This window comes from Colias croceus, chromosome Z (assembly GCF_905220415.1).
Source record: "Colias croceus chromosome Z, ilColCroc2.1".
Lineage (NCBI taxonomy): Eukaryota > Metazoa > Arthropoda > Insecta > Lepidoptera > Pieridae > Colias > Colias croceus.
The window spans coordinates 11,805,626-11,815,941 of NC_059568.1; positions in this window are offsets into that span (position 1 = coordinate 11,805,626).

A 10,316-nucleotide genomic window follows, 5' to 3' on the forward strand; every position below is an offset into this window, starting at 1 on the left:
AAGAGTGGAAGTTTGTTTGTTAGAATTAGGTTACACCAAGTCTCAGTATGAACCTTGTTTGTTTATGATTTGTAATAGAAATGTTAGAGTATATATAGCATTATTTGTAGATGATTTTTTGTGTTCCATAATAGTAAAGAAATATGTGTTATATTAATAAGTAACTAAATTGACAACAAATTTTAATGTAAAAAATTTAGGCCAGTTGAAGCGTTGTTTGGGTATGAATGTAACTGTTAAGGACGATTCTACTGCTATAGATCAGAAGGATTTTGTAGATGTAATTTTAAAAATATTCAAAATGGATAAATGTAAAAGTTCAGACACTCCAATGGAAAAGAATTTAAAATTAAATAATATTTGTCAAACATACCCATATCAGCAATTACTAGGTGCGCTAATGTATTTATGTGTTTTATCTAGACCTGATATCAATGACCTATTATACTAGTAGACGCGGCATACGCCAACATCATTGCACTAAAAAACAGCGTAATTAATACATACCTACTTACTAACGCATTATCACCAATACAGTTGTTCTCTCTTTCACTCTCACGCACGAGACATAATACATGTCTCACTCATGTACTTCGTAATAACAACTGCCGATTAAAATATAAAAAGAACGTCCAGCCACGACGCTGAATGGTGCGTGACTAAGTGAAACTCGGGCACTTAGCTGAGTTTTTTCTTGCCAAAATAGAGAGCGGGTAACGTATCTAGCTTTTTTATATATTATATCATAGCCTGATATAGCAATTATGCAGTGAGTTTCCTCAGTCAATATAATAACTGCTATGAAGAGACTCATTGGAGACATTTAAAAAGAGTTTTAAAATATTTAAGTAAAACTAAAGACTATGGATTGAATTTGTAAAGGGAGAAAGTTCACTGATTGGCTTTGTGGATGCAGACTGGGCATCTTGTTCTATAGATAGGAAGTCCTATACAGGGTTTATTTTTAAAATGTCTGGAAGTGTAATATCCTATGAATGTAGAAAGCAAAAAACTGTTGCATTATCAAGCACAGAGGCGGAATATATGGCGCTCTCTGAGGCATGTAAAGAGGCTGTATATTTAAGAAATTTAATTAGTGAGATAAGTGGAGGTGAAATTGTTAATACACCTATTAATTTGTTAAGCGATAACCAAAGTTCACAGAAATTAGCATGTAACCCCTTGTTTCATAGAAGAACTAAACATATTGACGTTCGGCATCATTTCATTAGAGAATGTATTATTAAAGAGTTGGTTAATATTTCTTAATTTCTTATATACCTACATCTGAGATGCCAGCCGATATCCTAACTAAGAGTCTCTGTAGTGCAAAACATTATAGATTTATTAAAATGTTAGGTTTGTCAAGAATTTAATTGAAATGAAATTTTGATTTTGTTGTTATAAATATAAATTTTTGTGTACATTATTTTGTTAAGTGGGGGTGTAAAATTTTTGTTTATCTGTGGTAACAAAATATTGTCTCTGTGCAAACTTGCGCCATGTGTGTACTCTTCCTTACATTGTGATTAAAGATGTCTGACCGCAACCCTGTGTTTTATTCAAGTTTTATTAAACTTTACTATGTCAGGACCGTTACTGATTGGTCAGATATACGTGACTGTTCCCTGAAATATTGAAGTTTTGATAGTTTTTCTTTATTTTGTTGAAAAAAATTAATATTTTTTTATGTAATTTCGAAACAAATGCATTCTCAAGTACTGATTGGTATTGTAATTCTAGATTTGCCCCTAGTTATTTCATTAATAAAATAAAAGTTAAGTATTGCATTTTCGTAAAAGTAACGGTCATGACAATTTGTAACAAGTTACAATAAGTAATTATTTCGTTTTTAACTAGAGTTTATGTTCATTTGCTAGACAAGACAATTATTAAGCTACTACATGCCAAAAAACCCAATTCTAACTTCAGTTTTATTTCAAAAGCAAAATATTCTTAGGTAACGTTCTGGACCAAAAAACGTGCCTAAGCACAGCCTAAGTTACTATTTTTCACTATTTCATATAAAATCGGGGTTTAAAATAAAATTCAAAAACATTTTTAGTAAAATTTAATTAATCTATTACTCTAATAAACCAACAATTACCCAAAATACTGAAAACAATATTCAGTAGCATATTTTGAGAGGTGGTACCAATTGAAAAAAAAATGCCCATATTATATGTATTGAAGAAAGTAATCCTTTGATAAATGTTCAAAAATAATAGTTCAGGATACATCGCCCATTTTTGCAAGTGACTACTATCAAGCTGATTTTCCGTTTGTAGCTTTATTTTCATGAGACACCGAATAATTTCGTGTACGAAACTCTCGATTGTGGTAGCTAACAGAGATAACAAGGATAAAATTTTTTGATTTGATGGTTCTCAAATATTTATTATGCAATTTGTAGGACAATATATCTGTTGAATTATATAAACATTAACTAAGTGAAAACAAAAAAATCAGCTTGTTAGTAATCATTTATGATGACCTCGTTATAGATACACTTTAGAAAGGGGGACTCTTTGAACCAACCATAGATTTTGTAGGACAAATATTTTTTCGAATAATTTCGGTAATTATCTTGAGATTGAACAAAAAAAAATTCAGTTAGTAATAAATATTTGAGAATGATCAAATCAAAAATTTTTATCCTTGTTATCTCTGTTAGCTACCACAATCGAGACTTTCGTACACGAAATTATTGGGCGTCTCATCAAAATAAAGCTACAAACGGAAAATTAGCTTGATAGTAGTCACTTGCAAAAATGGGCGATGTATCCTGAACTATAATGTTTTATTTATCAAAAAACTTAAATGAGTGCTTCTACACAAAACAAAATAATGTTTTATTTACATATCAAAAAACTTAAATGAGTGCTTCTACACAAAACAAAATAATGTTTTATTTATAAAAAAACTTAAATGAGTGCTTCAACACAAAACAAAATATACGCAGTAAAAAAATTTTGCAAGAAAATTATTAGAAAATCAAAATATGGGGCATTTAACGCGAAGCGGACACAGATTTCAGGGTCAATTTCAGATTTCGGTTATATTTTAGTATGTTACACTTGTATATATCCACGGTATTTTGAAAACTAAGATTCTAAATGCAAAAATTTTTCGTATACATACCGTAGATATATAGTGTAACATACTAAAATATAACCGAAATCTGAAACCTGACCCTGAAATCTGTGTCCGCTTCGCGTGAAATGCTCCTTAAACAGCTTTAATACAGTAATCATTTGATAATTGTTAAAAAATAATGTTTTTTTTTTATCAAAAAACTTAAATGAGTGCTTCTACACAAAACAAAATAATGTTTTATTTATAAAAAAACTTAAATGAGTGCTTCTACACAAAACAAAATATACGTAGTAAAAAAATTTTGCAAGAAAATTATTAGAAAATCAAAATATGGGGCATTTAACGCGAAGCGGACACAGATTTCAGGGTCAATTTCAGATTTCGGTTATACATATTTTAGTATGTTACACTTGTATATATCAACGGTATTTTGAAAACTAAGATTCTAAATGCAAAATTTTTTCGTATACATAACGTAGATATATAGTTACAAGTGTAACATACTAAAATGTAACCGAAATCTGAAACCTGACCCTGAAATCTGTGTCCGCTTCGCGTGAAATGCCCCATATACAGCTTTAACACAGTAATAATTTGATAATTGTTAAAAATATAATGTTTTTTTTTTATCAAAAAACTTAAATGAGTGCTTCTACACAAAACAAATGAGTGCTTCTATACAAAACAAAATAATGTTTTATTTATCAAAAAACTTAAATGAGTGCTTCTACACAAAACAAAATGTTTTATTTATCAAAAAACTTAAATGAGTGCTTCTACACAAAACAAAATATACGTACTTAGTACAAAAAATTTTCAAGAAAATTATTAGAAAATCAAAATATGGGGCATTTCACGCGAAGCGGACACAGATTTCAGGGTCAATTTCAGATTTCGGTTATATTTTAGTATGTTACACTTGTATATATCCACGGTATTTTGAAAACTAAGATTCTAAATGCAAAGAACTTTCGTATACATACCGTAGATATATACAAGTGTAACACTAAAATATAACCGAAATCTGAAACCTGACCCTGAAATCTGTGTCCGCTTCGCGTGAAATGCCCCATATACAGCTTTAATACAGTAATCATTTGATAATATTTGTTGATTGGATAATTTGGATTGGATAATAATGATTTGTTGGTGGGATCAACATCATGGGAAGTGACGAACTACGCAGAAACACGCTGCGTGCTGCTGGAGCTTGCAGTAGCTACAATTTAAATTTTACTTAATGTAAACTTAATAACATATAAACACCTTATTTGTGGCTACTAAGCGATTGGTACCAACAATCGAAACAACTTTTTTAAATTTATTTACTATAATTTACTTAAACGAAAAATTAAATTCTGATATAGAATCTAATAGACCGTACAATTAAATTTAAAAGTCAAGTTTCAATTAAAGTCTAGAATCTGCCCATTCGTGACAATAAGTTAGAGGATAAAATTCAATGCAGGTACAGTTTAGATTACATTTTAATGAATTTTTAATTACTTGCGATTTTAAAGCAGCTTTTTTCATCACACAATCGTTTAATGTTTAAATCATACTATTTACTTATATTGCTTCTATTTGGAATAATTCAATGAATCTAGTACTTACTGACAAGTTAGCAATTCAGATTGGGTCAAGTTGTCACATGGCCCATACTTGTTGCAGGGACAACATAAACGGACACCAGGGAGTTGCGACATTTCAACAGTACCTAGAGGAATTATTAATAAGTGTATTCTATATTCTTTGTAGATGTGTAATTTATGTCTACATAATAAAAAACAAAGTTGCTGTCCTAGTCTGTCGTATGTATATGGATAAAATAGTTGTTGAGGAATTTGTTTTGTACATTAAAAAATAAAGTAGGTACTCAAATTTTGATTTTACTAGGTATGTGTGTGAATAAATGTAATGTTTGTTTATATACCTGATAGTTCCATACCATTAGATAGCACTGGCACTGGTGGATTATCTGTTGGCTAAAAGTGAATAATTATTATAGTTTCAAAAATAAAAAACAAAAAAAAACTTAAACAATAAACTTAAACTCATGCAATTGTTATATCTATTGTCACCAATCCTTTATTAATAAAATTGATTCAAAATTTACACATTTACATTTATTGGATGTGTGTGTAAATTTTGAATCAATTTTATTAATAAAGGATTGGATTCTATAAGAGTTGTGTACTAGATACAATCATGGCAGTTACATACAATCATACTTGGGTGAATCTAATAAAAGCATGTTAAAAATTGCTTTACAGCTGCCTTACAAATTATTAAATAATCTATACTAATATTATAAAGCTGAAGAGTTTGTTTGTTTGTTTGAACGCGCTAATGTAGGGAACTCTAGAGTCTAGACCTATTTGAAAAATTCTTTTGGTGTTAGATAGCCCATTTATCGAGGAAGGCTGGCTTATACCTGCAAAAGTTTCCATCATATAACAATCTTCGGTGGCAAAACTTTTCATTTACGATATCAAAACTTTTCAAATTCGCAAGCAATTGATATTATGTTACCTATATTTAATAATTATTATTAATTTAGAATACTTGAGGAAATTGTACTAAAACTCTTGAATAAAATGACGCCTTATTATTTTGTTGTTTTAATTTGCTTTGCAGATATCCATCACTAAAATCTATACTAATATTATGAATGATAGTCATGGTATGAAATGTAAAAACATTTTATTATTATTAGGTACTTATGGAAAGTCAATTGAAGAGGGAGTAAATGTTAAACTTTTTCTACCTCTATGGCCCAAGGAATCCAAGAAATAAATTTGAGTAAAAGTGGGCTTAATGACTTGAAGAGAAGCAAAATGATTAAAGAAAGATTACACAGATTGCAAAGGAGTCAGGAATCTACGCATAAAATTAAAATACTGTATTCTAGCTGGTTCGAAAATTAAAAAAAGTTATCATTACGTATATATTTTTCTTTAATTTATTATTTTAGGTCAAGCAATCTAATCAGCATAATGATTAACTATATTAAACTGATTCATCACGAAAGAATATAAACAAAATTTACCTCTTACCTCCATTTCAATACATGAACTTTAACGTTAGAAAATTTACATGTAAATATCTAAGGTCACATGTAAGACAGATTCATAAATAATATTAAAAGATCATGCATTAGATACAAAAATACTAACAATCGCCATGCATAGGTATATCATTTAGGATCATAATAATTATCGAACTACGCTACTACTAATTTTATCTGGCCTATGAGTTACTAGTACATCGCCAAGAGCGGGAATTCATTGAATACCTAGGTACTTACTTTAGGTGTATTACAGGATTCTCGTGGACGTTTTTCTCTGTTACTAGAATTCATAGTTGATACCCTTTGTATTTAAATGAATATTTTATTTCAGTAGCACGCTATATTATTTTTAAGACAAATAAATTCACCAATGATAAAAACGTGACACAATAAGGCGTCCTTTAACTAATGTGTCAGTAAAAATTTAATTAGCAACGTTTCTTTTACTTCAAACCGAAGCGTTTTATGAATTCGTTATAAAAAAGGCACAAGTACAAATAACTTTAACCAACTAGACTAGATAATTTAAAATAATGATGAGAAATTTAAATTTAACAAGTACACCGACAAAGCCATGAATTACGTGCTCTTAGATCACAGTCTTTAAATGAAGTGGTGCCACTTGCGGGCTGCGGCAAAAAAATTATTTCTTCTAATTTTATTTTTTTTAATAATTTATTCATAACCATGGATACAAGTCCTTCAGTCGTAATCTTAGGCTAAGCAAGCACCACGATTTTATGCAGCGTGATTATTTTATCGCAGAAATACAACGTATGAGTTACTTTAAAGTAGAATATGTTACGGCTAAAGGTAGGTGTGAACTGTGAACATAAACTTAAGATTAGCCGGCTAAAGTTAGGTTTATTTTCGTGAAGCAGCTAAAGTTCGAAAACATGTTTGTTTGCGTCGTGATATTCCATCTTTGGCCGGTTAATGTGCACATTAACCGAAACGAAACGGCTAAAAAGTAAAAATGTATTCGATGGGCGCGCCGGGCCGGTGGAGGGCTTGAGGGGCCCGCACGCAGAAAGCTGGTGGCTAGGTTAGGTTAGGTTAGAACAAGGGTTAGAATTACTCAGACCCGCACGAGCCGAGCGAGTGTATAGAAAAACATTCGATGAAGAAGGGTCAAACACATAACAATTTTCAATTTTGAATATTTTATTGGTAAATTGGACTTACCCCTTTTGATACTTTAAATTAAAAATATTATAAGTAGGTAAACCTTAGTAGGTAACTATAATATTGTAAGTTGTTTACAATATAATTTTATGAAAACTTATTACAGGAGTTTCCAATACGGCTATTTGTCAATTCCAAGCTGTCCATGTAAATTTTATAATGTGTGTATCTGTTAATACTTACGAAAATAAACATAGTTTTATTTTATTTTATAAAAAATTATAAGCCATCTAGTATTGATCTGCATTATCATTACATCCATATTTTCACATGGCAAAATGATAATGAATATACGTATTTGTATATTCATACGCAATGGTATGTGTAAATAATAGTATGTATTACCTATATAAAAGTAATATGTACATTATACATGTAAGTATGTACCTACATAATATTATGTGGATATCTTTAGTAAATACAGCATTGCCTACGTATGTAATGTGACTTAAGAATGTGACTAATAATATTGAGGAAAAAATAAAAAATAAGCAGTATCAAGATCGTTCAGTCCATTTTCCCTAGGGTTGCATACTCAAAATTTTGATTTCCCTAATTGCCATCAGATTCTGGTTTGGTTTACCCAAGGGTTTACCTATAAATTTGTTTATTGTATAATATACAGTACATTGTAGATAGTATTAGACCGAGATATTGACACAAAATTTCGAGTCATTTGTAACAGGATGGCGGTTCTACAGGGGTCTTAGTACGCAATGATAAAAAGAAAAACGATAGTGTGAACGCTGGTACCGGCGGCATAGTCGCGTGGGCGTTAGTCGAACTCGTCGGAAAAATAGCGAAGTCAAACGATTTGTAACACAAAAATTTTAGAATTTACCGATAGCCCATAAAAAAAAGTAGGCGGTAGTGTCATGCCATACTTTTCCAGTGTGACTTACAGCCCGCCATACCGACGCGAATGTGTTGATTTAAAACAAACAAACAAACATAAAACAGGGCAGTAATTAAAGTGGCATATAAAAAGCCCTTCCGATTTCCAAAAAAACAATTGTACCTAGAAACCGGTCAACTTAGTGTACGGAAGGCGCTCATTTTAAAATTTCACAAGTCAGCTGCTAGAACAATAAATAATCCGGGAAGTAGACGTCTTACATGGAAAGCTCCTACCACTCGCACCTCTTTTGCTTATAAATTCTTCTCTTTCCTGGGTCCTTACTTATATACTAAAATCAACATTATATTAAATATTTTTAGAATGACTAGATGGAATTTAAAAAAGTCCCTTAAAGTATGGATGCAAGGCCTTGACTATATTCAGACTGAAGAGTTTTTGAAATTGGAAGCATGAGACAACTAGAAAATTATTTACAATATTGATGTACACACATACTCACACACACACAAACACACACACCCCACACCACACATGAACATACTCGCATGTTTTAAAGGCCCTACTCACGGTTCAACACAACCCTCAATCTGATGACACAATTTCATTCCGCGATTGCTTGCCACAACGTGTGCACGTCATGTTGATGCCTGGCCTGATGCTAAACCTCAACGCAATAATACGCATTATTAATGGATATACTAATTTATGAAATATAAGATAATTATATTTGTAAAGCTTGTATTTTTTCCAATTTTATTGATAGATTTCAAGGGCTATAAAGTATAAACGGCTATAAAATATAAACATCTTCCTCAAATATGTAAAAATGTCTTTCCCGCGTTTATCTCAAAACCGCCATTTTGCGATTACTGCGCAGCGCGATTGAGCCGAGATTGGAGCAATCACAATACTCACGTTCCAACACTAATTGAATCGTGAGTAGGCTTACTAGTGACACGTGGGCCACGCCCACATCGCACTTCTATTATGTTCTTACTGTTCTGTGAAATAAAACTCAATGCAAACTAAAGTAGCCTACTCACGATTCAATTTCAGTAACAATCTGTTGACACAATCTGCAGTGAGCTGACAGATTGTGTCGTGAATAGTATAGTTGAGGGCACGTTAGGGGCGTAACCCTTGTGTCATCACTGTGTCAACAGATTGTTACTGAAATTGAATCGTGAGTAGGCTACTTTAGATAAGATCACCTAACTCGCTCTCAGTTGTGCGCAGAAAAATATTCGAGTCGGTTGTCAACTGTCAAACCTTATTTCCATATTTATTCATTATTTAGAGCGTGTTGTTCGGTATTAGAGTGGAAAAATGATAGCAGACGAAATAATATCAGCAATCGAGGCATTTCATACCATCGGTAAGTCTTATTTTAATTTATTTTAAATATATTTTATGTTACAACTTCGCTTGTCGTAATTTGTCAAAAATTTAAAAAAAAATATTAAGTCAAAATGAACCTTAATCCATAAGAAATAAGTACTAATATAGATTGAACAGCAAACAAGACTTTCTGGAATATTATTGAAATAAACAAACGAATGTCGGATTAGTGATGCATGTGGCGCATATCGACAGTATCGATACTTTAGAAAAGACAAACATTTTAAATATTAAATTTTATTCTATTTTTCCTTAGCTTTCATTTGTCCTATTTATTTATAGATTTTCGAAAGAGCCTAATTTAAAAGAGAAATGGATAATAAATGCAACGTGACGAGTTAACTGGATGCCGAACAGCAATAAGCAGTCTAACAAAGGCCACCGATACATCAAACCTACGGCAGTTCCAAGATTTAAAATAATGCATATTTTCTGTTTGTTTTGTAAATATAGATTTATACTATTCTATTCCGTTTTTTATTTAAATATAATAATATGAAAAGACGTACTTAGTAGTAATAAACATACTCCAAAATGTGACACATTATCCTATACTCATATAATAGAAAGAAAAAAAAAATGCACAAAAATATATTTATTTGTGAATTATCGATAACAAGGCTGACATCCCTTAGAGCATAGCATCAGGTTAATGTCAAGTTAATGTCATTAATTTAGAGTGACACTAATTTCAACCTTATCTTTATG